Source organism: Balaenoptera borealis (genome assembly GCF_965194805.1).
Source record: "Balaenoptera borealis genome assembly, chromosome: 17".
In the NCBI taxonomy this organism is placed as follows: domain Eukaryota; kingdom Metazoa; phylum Chordata; class Mammalia; order Artiodactyla; family Balaenopteridae; genus Balaenoptera; species Balaenoptera borealis.
The window spans coordinates 68,477,615-68,490,447 of NC_138876.1; positions in this window are offsets into that span (position 1 = coordinate 68,477,615).

The following is a 12,833-nucleotide window of genomic DNA, read 5'->3' on the forward strand; positions in this document are numbered from 1 at the left end:
GCTCTCTTTCCCTCCTTCATTTTAAGTTTTTAATGAAACTTGTGTATAAGATTACTCTATTCCTACATCTTCTCAATTGTTTTTTCCCTAGAGTGGCCCTCTTCTTTCCTACTTGGCGAGATTTGGCTTTATGTTTAAGGATTTTTTGGGGGTCTTTGTCCAGGTTTAATGGAGTGATATTAACCACCTGCTGGGTGAACGCCCACACGGACAGTTATACCTGTAGCTCCTCCCGCTGCACTCGTTCCGTGTAGATGACATATTTCTGTAACCCTGCCCTATGTCGATTCGCTGCCCTTTCTAGGGCCTTCGCACAACCTGAACTTCATCGTCCTTCCCGACGGGCATGGATCGAAGGTCGTACCTCTGTCTCAGCTCTTTGGAAAAAGGGGACGACAATCTTCCTGCGAATATGGGAAGGTGCACTGAAATGCCTTTTATGGTGCTTGCTTTGGTCAGAAGTCACAAGAGGATTCAAATTCATTTTGGCCACTGATGCTTCAGTGATGACTGCAAAAAGAAAGAGTTAAAAAGACTTCTTAATGACTTTCCAGTACAGTACCAATTCTTACAGCTTTCCCCACTGTCTGTACGTAAACTGTTCTTTGTTTTGGTATTTTTACAAAACCTGACCCATGCCCTCTGACCTCACCCCCATGCCCTCTGACCTCACCCCCATGCCCTCTGACCTCACCCCTATGCCCTCTGACCTTGTTCCTGTCACTGTCTCCCTTGCTCACTCTGGGTCACTCTGGCTCCTTGCCATTCCTTAAGCATCCAGGCAGCCCCTCCCCAAGCCTGCACACACTGCTCTGACCTCCACCTGAATGCCATTCCTCCAGGCATCCCCAAGTATATTTGCATAAAAATAAAATAATTAGATTTTTAGAGCTCCTTCTTAGAATATCTCTCCACATAGCTAATGGCAGAACACCAGCAAATAGGCCCAAAGGGTGTGGTCTCCATTCTCCATTCTCAGAAGCTCTGGCCGATGGAGAAAATGTGGACTGTCAGAGCAGAATTGAAGGGCTCCGTATATTTCAGAAAATTCTCTAAGTAGATCCCATTTCTCTGAACCAGCCTTTGACTATGTGTCAGGGGCATTGAATTGGAGGTTGGGTCCCTAACGGGTGCCAGGAGAGCAGACCTCATGGGTGGGTGTTATTAGCAGCAGGGCCATTCGGTGTAAGGCCATTCAAGCATTTGAGAGGGTTTCCCTGGTGGCACAGTGGTTAAGAATCCGCCTGCCAATGCAGGGGACACGGGTTCGAGCCCTGGTCCGGGAAGATCCCACATGCCGCGGAGCAACTAAGCCCGTGCGCCACAGCTACTGAGCCTGTGCTCTGGAGCCTGCGAGCCACAACTACTGAGCCCGTGTGTCACAACTACTGAAGCCCGGGCACCTAGGGCCTGTGCTCCGCAACAAGAGAAGCCACCGCAGTGAGAAGCCCGCGCACGGCAACAAAGAGTAGCTCCCGCTCGCCACAACTAGAGAAAGCCTGCGCACAGCAACGAAGACCCGGTGCAGCCAAAAATAAATAAATTAAATAAATAAATTTATTAAATAAAAAAAGCAGTGGAGGGAACTCCCACCCTCTCATTCCATGCAGATGCAGACCCAGGCCTAGATGGAAGATCACCCCCTCCCCTGAGGATACAGAGAAAGCCTGAAGACAAGGCTGCATTTTTCTCATGGAAAAAATTCTGGATCTGCTACTGGCAACTGGAAAAATAAAGCACCATGTTCTATGACGTAAAGAAAGGTCAAATAATTTTAGCCTGGCAAATCTATTTTATTTTACTTTATTTTATTTTATTTTAGACAAATTTTAAACTGGATGTTTAAACACATCTGGCTCAAGCAATGCACCTACCAGGCAGAGCCCTCCTGGATTAACTAACTTCAAAGTCTAACCCTAGGTTAGTGATTTCCAATTTTTTGAATTATACTCCCTTATCAGTAAAAACTTCCTGACAAACACCATCAAAAAGTTCATATTTTTACTTTAGAAATTATATTTAGTTGGTCCATAATAAAATCCTACCTACAGCGGGGTGGGAGGAGACGGAATTGGATGAAGGCAGTCAAAAGGTACAAAGTTTCAGCTATAAGATAAATAAGAACTAAGGATTTAATGTAAAACATGATAAATATAATTAACACTGCTGTATATTATATGTGAACATTGTTAAGAGAGCAAATCCTGAATCCTCATTACAAGGAAAAATTATTTTTTTTCTTTTTCTTTTATTTTGTATCTATATCAGAGGATGGAAGTTCACTAAACTTAAAGCGGTCATCATTTCATGATGCATGTAAGTCAAATCATTATGCTGTACACAAACTTATACAGTGTTATATGTAAATTATATATCAATAAAACTGGGAAAATGTTCATTTTTTTGGAGAAAACAATTTTAATCTATTTAATATATACTGAAATAACATTCATAATCAACTTCTGTCCTCAAGGTTATACATAACATTGACAAAGAAAAGGAAACGAGCTCTTCATTCTTTTACATGGAGAAATAATTTACATGCTACAGAGATTAGTAGATACAATAAGCCATAAAGGAAATGATACCCATATTTATAGTATAAAGCAAGAAAAAAAGCTGGTGCTTATTTTATGTATACCTTTGGAAATCTGAAATAAAACATTTATTTTAAAAATTTCCTGTTACATTATAAAACATACGCAAAACTGGAAAATTTTATTCATTTATTTATTTATTTGGCCTCACTGCACAGCATGCAAGATCTTAGTTCCCCAACCAGGGATCGAACCCGTGACCCCTGCCGTGGAAGCACGGGGTCCTAACCACTGGACCGCCAGGGAATTCCAAAAATAGAAATTTTTAAGTGGTGAGATAAACACAAATACGAATGAAATATTTTCATTCTGCATGTAGGAGATCACCTTGTGCATGGACCCTGAGGTCCATGCATCCCACTTTGGAGTGTTGTACCTTTCTTTAAAAGTTGAGGTGAAATTCACACAATGTAAAGTTAACTGTATTAAAGGGGATAGTTCAGTGGTGTTTCATACATTCACATTGTTGTGTCACCACCAATTCTATGGAGTTCCAAAATGTTTTCATCACTCCAAAAGAAACCCCATAACTATTAAGTCACTTTCCATTCCCCTTTCCCTCTGATCCTGGCAACAACCTATTTGCTTTCTATACCTAGATTTACTAGTTTTGGATATTTCATACACATGAAATATTAGAGTATATAAACTTTTGTATCAGGCTTCTTTCACTCCGCATACTGTTTTGACATTCATCCACATTGTAGCATGTATCAGTTCTTCATTCCTTTTTATGGCTGAGTAATATCCCATTGTATGGATATAGCACATTTTGTTTACCCATTCATCTGCTGATGGATGTTTGGGTTGTTTCCACCTTTTGACTATTGTGGATAGTACTGCTATGAACATTTGTGTACAAGTATTTGTTTGAATCCCTGCTTTCAGTTCTTTTGGGTATATACTTTGGAGTGAAATTGACGGGTCTTCTGTAACTTTCTGAGTAACAGCCAAATAATTTTCCACAGGGGCTACGCAATTTTACATTCCTACCAGCAATTTAAGAGAAGCTTCCAAGCTCTCCATGTCCTTGCTAACACTTGTTATTTTCCTTAAAAAAATATATGTTGCCAGCCTAGGGGATGTAAAGTGCTATCTCACTGGGGTTTCGATTTGCATTTCCCTAATGACTGATGATTTTGAACATATTTTCATGTGCTTGTTGACCATTTGTATATCTTCTTTGGAAAAATATCTATTCAAGTCCTTGCCGATTTTTTAATTGGGTTGCTTGTCTTTTTGTTTTTGAACCACCGCACCTTTCCATTTCTGTCGCTCAATGATGACCCAGAAGCCAACAGAGAAAGAAGATATTAAATTTACTGTAATTCTGATATTAAGAGATTATAATCAGAGTCCAATGGTTTGACAATTGATAATCCAAATATGATGAACATAATAACCATTAAAGAGGTTATTTGATAGAGCTCTTCTTTCTTCAACTGATTTCATTGAGTAACAGAGTTTATTGTGTAAATATCTTGATTTTCAGGTAACGTATAGTATGGATTTGCAGATAATGAGTTTGCAAAGACTTCCTTTTTGGTCACCCCATATAACAGTTAAAGCAATTTCAGCTGCCTGGAAAGGTTTTCAGTTCATGCAAGCTTGAAGTTTTCCAATTTTGATTTTAGGTGTATATACCAATAACTATAAAAAACAATTACAAATCAATTGGCTGTTACCTGGATGTTAGACGTTGTCTTTTCTGATGGTGGATCACATCTTAAGTGCTTGGCCAAAAATATTGACTTCAAAAAAAAAAATCTGACTTTGATGGCCAAATTTTCAAAGTTGTGCTCTGGTTTATAATTATATATTCTATTCCTCGTTGACATATTAACAGACCAAGTAAAGAATTATATCGGCCTTTAGGAGATGTGTGAGGAATAATGGGGCTGAGCCTGAAGGAGAAAGTACAGGGTAAAAAATTCTTTTTTATTCTGAACCATGAAGTTCTTAAATTTGTACAATACTCGAAAGCTCTCAGCTTTGGTGATTATTGGTTATCATCTACTCTATAGTCAGTTACAAACATGATCAACTGGGTTGCTTGTCTTTTTGTTTTTGAACAATTGCACCCTTTTCATTTCTGTCACACAGGGATGGCAAGAAACAAAGACAGCTATTATAGACTTCACTTCGAACTCTAAAGGCCACTATCCCTTAATTTAGTGAAATGACCAGATATGAAATGATTGCATTTTAGGTTAAGAAATGCAGCCCTAGAATCTTTTGTTTTAGCTAAATCTTTAGAAATGAAATAAAGATGGGTACTGGAAGGAAGCCATATTGTGCTTTTAGGTCTTTCCCGACCTTATGCAGTTTGGGCCCTGGGTTGCTTTTTTTTTTTTTTTTTAATCCTCACGCCCTTGTTACTTGGCTGAACACATCCGTGGTTTTCTGGAGCCCTTGATCTGTACAATGGGAGAATTATTTTGTGCTGTATTTTTAACTCCTGAAGGTTCTGTTTCCAATCTCTATGCCTTAATTGTATAGAATGAGAATATGACATTTGTTGATTTAAGAAAACTTACATTCTGTATCCTTCTCTTTAGAAAAGAGTAGCAAATGGTTATTTCTCATCAATGTCCTTTTTCCCTGTGATCACTGGGAGACATGGAGAAGGAGCAGAAAATTCTTCTATAGCCAACTTGGTGAAGAGCACCTGATGATATATATGTATAGCAAAGCATTTGCTTTTAAATATTCTTCCTCACTCCCTTTCAGCTATAGAGGTTTATGGATAAGGACAGATGAGGGACACTCAGGGTGAATGTATCAACATAATACTTCTGTGGCAAAGTCAGGTTAAAAAATTCACACACATTCTGGCACACTAACTTATGTTACACTGGTTTATTGTGTGGAATAAAAATTAGAAATAAATTTAACTGTAAAAGAACTGCCAATCCAACACTGATAATCTGTCATAGAAGAGACAAAAAGCTCACCTCCTGCTCCCAAGATTATACTCTTCTGGTTTTATTTTGATTTAGAAATTTTTAAATTGATTATTTTATTTTATTTTTATTGAAGTGTATTTGGGGACTTCTCTGGCGGTCCAGTGGTTAAGACTCCGTGCTTCCACTGCAGGGGGGGCAGGTTTGATCCCTGGTTGGGGAACTAAGATCCCGCATGCCAGTGGTGTGACCAAAAAAAAAAAAAAAAGTAGGATTGTTGAAGTATATTTGATTTACATTATTGTGTTAGTTTCAGGTATACAGCACAGTGATTCAGTATTTTTGCAGATTATACTCTACTATAGGTTATTACAAGATAATGGGTATAATTCCCTGCGCTATACAGTGTATTCTTGTTGCTTATCTATTTTATATACAGTAGTTTTTATCTTTAATCCAATACCCCTAATTTGTCCCTCCCCTCTTCCCTCTCCCCTAGAAAAAAAATTTTTTTAATGAAAGAAATACCAACAAGTACATCAGTGATATACATTTATGTAGTGACTCCTTCCAAAGAGAGATTCTTTACCCACTGGGATTGAGGCTTATTAACCTAGACCTAATTGTGGTCTTGAGCTGTCACTCATTTATTATTTATCTTCATACCCTCTAACCTGGTTCCCTATCCAATTTAAACAAACAAGACAGCCCTAAGGGCTCCCTTAAACCACCTAAAATATAGGCATTCTGCTCCTTGGGCATCAGCCCTAGGTCCTGTCCATGCCCTAAGCTGATTTATGAAGGAGCAGAATTCTTGAGATAAATAAGACTTAATTCTTGCATATTTAAGGGATTCAAGTCTAAAAAGCTACTGAAAGAAATTTGAGGGGTGTAACTGTCAGCAGAGGGTTGGGGTCCTTCAGGGCTAGATTTCTTTTCTTTTCTTTTTTTTTTTTTGGTCACGAGGCTTGTGAAATCTCAGTTCTGTGACCAGGGATGGAACCCGTGCCCCCTGCAGTGGAAGCTCTGAGTCCTAACCATTGGACCACCAGGGAATTCCCAGGGCTGGCTTTTTTGCCTGTGCTCATTGGCACCGTTCCCAGCGTCCACGTGGCAAACAGTCTAATATAGACACATTGAGCGAATGTACAACTGAAATGTCAACGCTGCATGCCCCCCATCCCATAAATCATGGACCCTGATTTAAGAATATTCTACTGAGGCGAGTGGTCAATTACACACTATTTTCCTTGTCTCCTTCTTTCCTGGAAGACATCTAACGTCATAGCTAAAGTCTAACCAAAGTCTGATTTCCATGTTTCCTTTAGCTCCTCACACAGGGACCTTCACCCAGCTGGACATTGTTTCCCTGGCAAGGGTTTCCTCACTGATGGAAACACAATCTCTTTACCTCCCTCAGACTTCAGCCTCCAGCTCAGACTCTGTTCCTCACCCTTTCACCTCAACCTCTCTTTTGTTCTCTGTCCCTATTTCAAAATACTGCTCTATTCAAAAGCAACAAAGGAAAAGCCAGACCTGGAAGGTAGTCTTAGAGGCAGAGCTCAATCCAGGGCTTCCCTTGGATTGAGCCCTAGGAGGAGAGGAGGCACCCTGGCTGCTGGTTAAAATAAATTCTCGGGCCCCAGAGCAGCTCCACGGAATGAATCTTCAGGGAAGGGTTCCAGAAATCCTTAGTTTTAATCAAGACCCCGGATGATTTTTTTTTTTTTTTTAATTACCAGGATAGTTCGGGAAACACAAAGCGAATCCAGTGCTTCTCAAACTTGAGCCTGCCTCAGAATCGCTTGGAGGGTTTGCTAAAACACAGATGGCTGGGCCCCGCCCCCAGAGTTCCAGTTTCAGAAAATCTGGGGTGTGCCCTGATCATCTGCATTTCTAACCAGATCCGAGAAGCTGCAGGTCTAGGAACCCCACCCTGACAAACTCTGATTCTAGTCTAGTGGCTTCTTTTGAAAGTGTGTTCACTACAGGTGAAGGGATTACTTGTCACGATTGATATGGTAAGGTTAGGGCACATCTGTGCCAAAGAGGAGGGCCAGCCTCCTCAGTTAAATGTACTAACTGGAGGTCACTCACTAGGAGCCAACAGAGCCCGCACCCACACCTGCAGACCTGAGGCCACGGGAAGTCTCTAATTCTGCTTCTCTCAAGCCCCGGAGTTACCGAAAAATAAACCAATTTCTTAGTCTGGGTTTTCAAAGCTTTGTTTAATTTCACTTTTGCTTTCAATTCTTTTTTTTCATCACAAAGTATCAGAATGACTTAGGGAGTTTTCGTGTCCCAGTCAAATAACCTCACAACGATTGTAACATGGGAAAAAAGTATCCCATGTTCCAGACAGATGAGCTTGGCGCACACTTGGGGAACAGGTCTCGTTGATTCCTGTACAGCGCAGTGCGTGTCTCGTAAGTTGGTTACAGGCGGTGGAGATGGTACAGGAACAGCGAGTGACTGGACGCAGATGCCTCAGCCGGCATTTTGCTGATCAATTAGGCACCGATGCGCTTGCTCCTGTAAGTAGGTCTTTGGGGAGTGACTAAAAAGGGATCCGATCCTTTGATGCTGGGCTACTTTGCAGACATTCTGAGAGTTAATAAAACTCATTACCTCTTAGCGTCTTAGCTTCCTTCTGGCAAGGGACAAAAAGCTAATTTACTCTAGTATAGCTGTGTGTGTGTGTGTGTGTGTGTGTGTGTGTGTGTGCGAGCAACTAAAAAAAAATCAGAGAAATGCAGAGTGAAAAAAACTGGTTACTAACATTTCTCAGCAATTTATTTATGGAATCCTATAGTTTCAGTGTATTATGACGATGACGCTGCTTTCTATGTCTGGCTTCTTGGAATATAACCGTCAGCATGAGAATGGGTGGGAACCCAGTACGAGTTTATGGATAAACATTTCCATTTGTTCCCACAGACTCATGAGCAAGGTTAGAACGCACAACTCAGGTTGGCGGGTCAGAGAAAGGAAGGTGCGTTCGTGAAAATGTTAATTATTTTTTCACGGTGTAAAGTGTGCAGATGTAACATGAAGAGAAAAGTTTAACCGAAAAGAAAAGACAAGTGTTCTTTTCAGGATCTTATCTTCAGGCAGAAAATTTCAAATTCATTACAGAGCCGGGAAAATAAGTATTGGAGTTTCATCTTAATCGACGGCACACACTGAACGATGTTTTCCATACTTTCTAAAGCCTTTGTGTAAATATGGTGTAAATATAGTGAATAGTCAAACAGGAAATTAGATGTAAATTAAACTCACAAGTTAACTAGACAAAGGCAATCAGAATTAAAGAAAAAAGAATATAATCAAATCAAACTTCTGTTTGCAAAACTGCTTCTCCTTTATGCCTTCTTTCAAGTTTTACAGACTTGGTTTTTATCCATTGAGGAGGGATGAGAGTGTAAGATTCAGCTTTGTATGTTGTGCAGGAAAAAAAAATCAGAAAGGGTGCTTCTGTCTGGCACTACATTTGGAGTAACATGGAGGGGAGCTGTTGAATAATCGGATACCTGGGAAGGTGTACTTCAGAGAAATTTTGAAAGGGGTAAATAGTAACTACAAATTTCGTAGACTAGATGCTTTGAAAGAGAGCCTGCGTCCTGCATGCATTCCATTTTCTTTCTTGAAAAAAATGGTGAAGGTCAACATTTTGTCCAAAACTTTTTTTAATTTTAAAAATTCTTGTTTTGTATAATTACAAAAGTACTGTGCGCTCATCATGTAAAACTCAAATATTACAGAAGTATGTGTGAAATATTTTACCCCCCCAATATATTTTTAATCCACTAAGCACTAGCATTCCCATTTTACCTTTATTTATTTTAATTTTTTTTCCTTTTGGCTGCACCGTGTGGCATGTGGGATCTTAGTTCCCTGACCAGGGACGGAACCCACGCCCCCTGCACTGGGAGCGCGGAGTCCCAACAACTGGACCACCAGGGAGGTCCCTAGCATTCCCATTTTAACCAGAAAACTAGGGTAGATTATGAATAAAAGACTAAGTTCACTAAATTTCCTGGAGAATTAATTGGGAATCATAACCACTGACTCGAGTTCCTGGCATGCTTTCCCAGGTTTTCTCTCTGTGGACTTATAAAAATATTTATTTTATAACTACTTTCTTAAGCTGCATCAGTTGAAGAATAAAATTTGATGTTAGGTTTTGGCATTCAATAGAATCTGTCAGTTAATCATTCTTTTAGAGGATGAATTATGGCGCACAAATGCTTCACTTTTCCTTTGTGGTCCTATTAATCCATTCATTGATGAATGTCTCATGAAAAAATAAAAAGGTCAGAATGGACTTTATGGCATATAGACCCTCTTCGTTAATAATCTACAGATTGGACTGCGTGCTCCTTTTAGCAAAGACCCAGCCCAAACACCATGACCTAATAAATCTAATTAGTGTGTGTTAAAATAATTGCAGTGGTTGCAATGAGGTTAGTAGTAATGAGTGACACAGATGATTTTTTTCCTTTTTTTGGCAAGTTTTAAAAGCCTTTTAGGAGTTTTCAGAGTTTTTCATTTAATTGTGTAAAGGTGTTGCAGGGACCCATGACTGACTCTGGTTCTTTGTGCTCGTGGGGTCTCTATTTAGGTTAAAAAGAAGCACTTAGCCCATCTTTTAAACAATCAAAGGTAGTCACGCTCTAATACCTTAACCCTGCAGAGCTATTGTCTGCTTGCAAGTATATTCTATAGGCTTTGCATTCAAGATTGATCTATGCAAATAAGAAAACCTTTTGTTAAGTAAATTTAGGAATGCAAATAAATATGCAAGAAAAAGAAGCAATTAAAAAATCTTTAAGCTACATTACTAGTCATTCAAGTAGTAAAGCATTTGAGGAAAAAAATAGAAATTATGTGGGGTTGTAAATGTTTACTTATTACGAGTTGCAATATATTCTTTAGTTAAAATAGCACTGTGAAACAAGCTAGTGAATATAACAAAAAAAGAAACAGACTCACAGACATAGAGAACTAGGGATTACCAGCGGGGAGAGGGAAGGGGGAGGGGCAAGATAGGGGTAGGGAATTAAAAGGTACACACTCTTTGTATAAAATAAAAAAGCTATAAGGCTATATTGTACAACACAGGGAATATAACCAATATTTTATAATAACTATAAATGGAGTATAACCTTCAAAAACTGTGGATCACTATGTTGGACACCTGAAACATATGATATTGTACATCAACTAAAAAATACCTCAATTTTAAAAAGTGAGGGTAAATCTAAATTAAAAAAATAGCACCGTGAAACACAGAATTGTACCATTTGTAGATTTGACTGGGAGCAAATAAACTGAGTTAAGTGAAACGTTTAGATAATTTATTCTTCTTATAATGTTAATACATACCCATCATTTTTTGTCTCCTGAATATAATTACAGTATGCCAGATATAGTCTAATCAGTCAAAATTTATCTTTTTTGTTACTTTATATAAAGAGGCAAGATAAACATCAAATAATATCCTAAATTTACAAGAGAAAATTTCAAGAAGTCTTCTTTCTACTTACATCATTTTTTTTTTTTTGGCCACGCCATGTGGCTTGCAGGATCTTAGTTCCCCAACCAAGGATTGAACCTAGGGTCCATGGTAGTGAAAGCTCCGAGTCCTAACCACTGGACCACCAGGGAATTCCCTCTACTTATGTCATTTTTGACAAAAATTTATTAGGACTATGGGGCGGTGATTTTACCTACTACTTCTGTATGGGGAAATCTCAATGACATTTTACTTGTACAGAAATTTTCTAATGGGCAAGAGGGGGAGGTGGGGGACACAGAAAGCAGGCTGTGTCATTCCTTTCATAGCTTTGTGCTGGGCCATGGCCTTCCTCCTTCATTCCATCCCCTCTCATGCTTACACTGAATGTATGACCTTGAGCAAGTCAGTTAACCTCTCAATGCTTCAGTTTTTTCATCTGTAAAATGGGAATAATAAACATAATACTGTATGAGAGAAATGCTCTGTGAATTAAAGAGACTAATGCAAACTGCCCAGCATTGTCTTTGAAATCTAACAAGTGCTCAATGGAAATAAGATGCTTATTATTATTTAGTCTGTATATTATTAGATATGAAAGTTACACATTCATGAACTTGTGAAAACTTTGAGGAGTTTTCCAGTAGAGGTAATAACAACCAGTGTTTACTGAGTATTTGCTTGGGGACAGGCACATGTTTACTCGCATGATTCTCCTGGGTGTGTTTTGTGGCAGAGCAGAGCTGGGTTGGAGTGCCCAGTGTCTCAGGCTCCAGCGCCTGGCACATACTCACTGTGTGAGGTCACTATTGGATTGACCCCTAGCCTTTTTTTTCTCTTTGTATGCCATTTTTTTTTAAATAAACAAATTTATTTTTTATTTTATTTTTGGCTGTGTTGGGTCTTCATTGCTGCACGCGGGCTCTCTCTAGTTGCAGTGAGCGGGGCTACTCTTCATTGCGGTGCACGGGCTTCTCACTGCGGTGGCTTCTCTTGTTGCGGAGCATGGGCTCTAGGCACGAGTGCTCTGTAGTTGTGGTGCACGGGCTTAGTTGCTCCGTGGCATGTGAGATCTTCCCAGACCAGGGCTCGAACCCGTGTCTCCTGCATTGGCACGCAGATTCTTTTTTTTGGCAGGTGGATTCTTAACCACTGTGCCACCAGGGAAGTCCCTGTATGCCATTTTTGAGTGAATCTCTCCTTCTGTGCCTTCTACTACCACTGGTGATTCTGTAGTTCTGGCCAAACCTGTTACTTCCAAATGCATACTTTTTATATCTCAAATTGAACTCCTTTCCTAACTGTCTCTCCTGGATTTTCTGTTATCACTTAATGGCATCACCAGAAACTTGGGAGTCACCCAGGACCCTGGACTCCTTTTTCCTTTGTCCTCCACATCCAATTGGTCTCCAGGTCCTACTCCACTCCAACTACAAACTATCTCTCAAACTTTCCCTCTTCCATCTAATGGTCATTCCCTTAATTCAGAGTCTCATGAATGACTTTCCAAGAAACACTCTGATCAAGTCTCTCCTTTGCTTTCAGTTTTCCTTCCGGATCCCCTGCTGCTTTCAGAATACATTGCACACTCTTTCCTGAGGCTTACAGGACTCTTTACGGTCTGGTCTCTACCCACTGCCCACCTTCAATGCCGAGTGTCCATCACCCCAGGTGAACTCACTGATTGGAGGTTTATGGAATGATCTGGGCTACTGCAAGCTTCTGTGTATATGCTCATGTCATTTTCACAGGCTGTAATATTATAAACTCCTTGATCTCCTGGTCCCACTGACTTGGAGAATTCATTTCCCTGAAGAC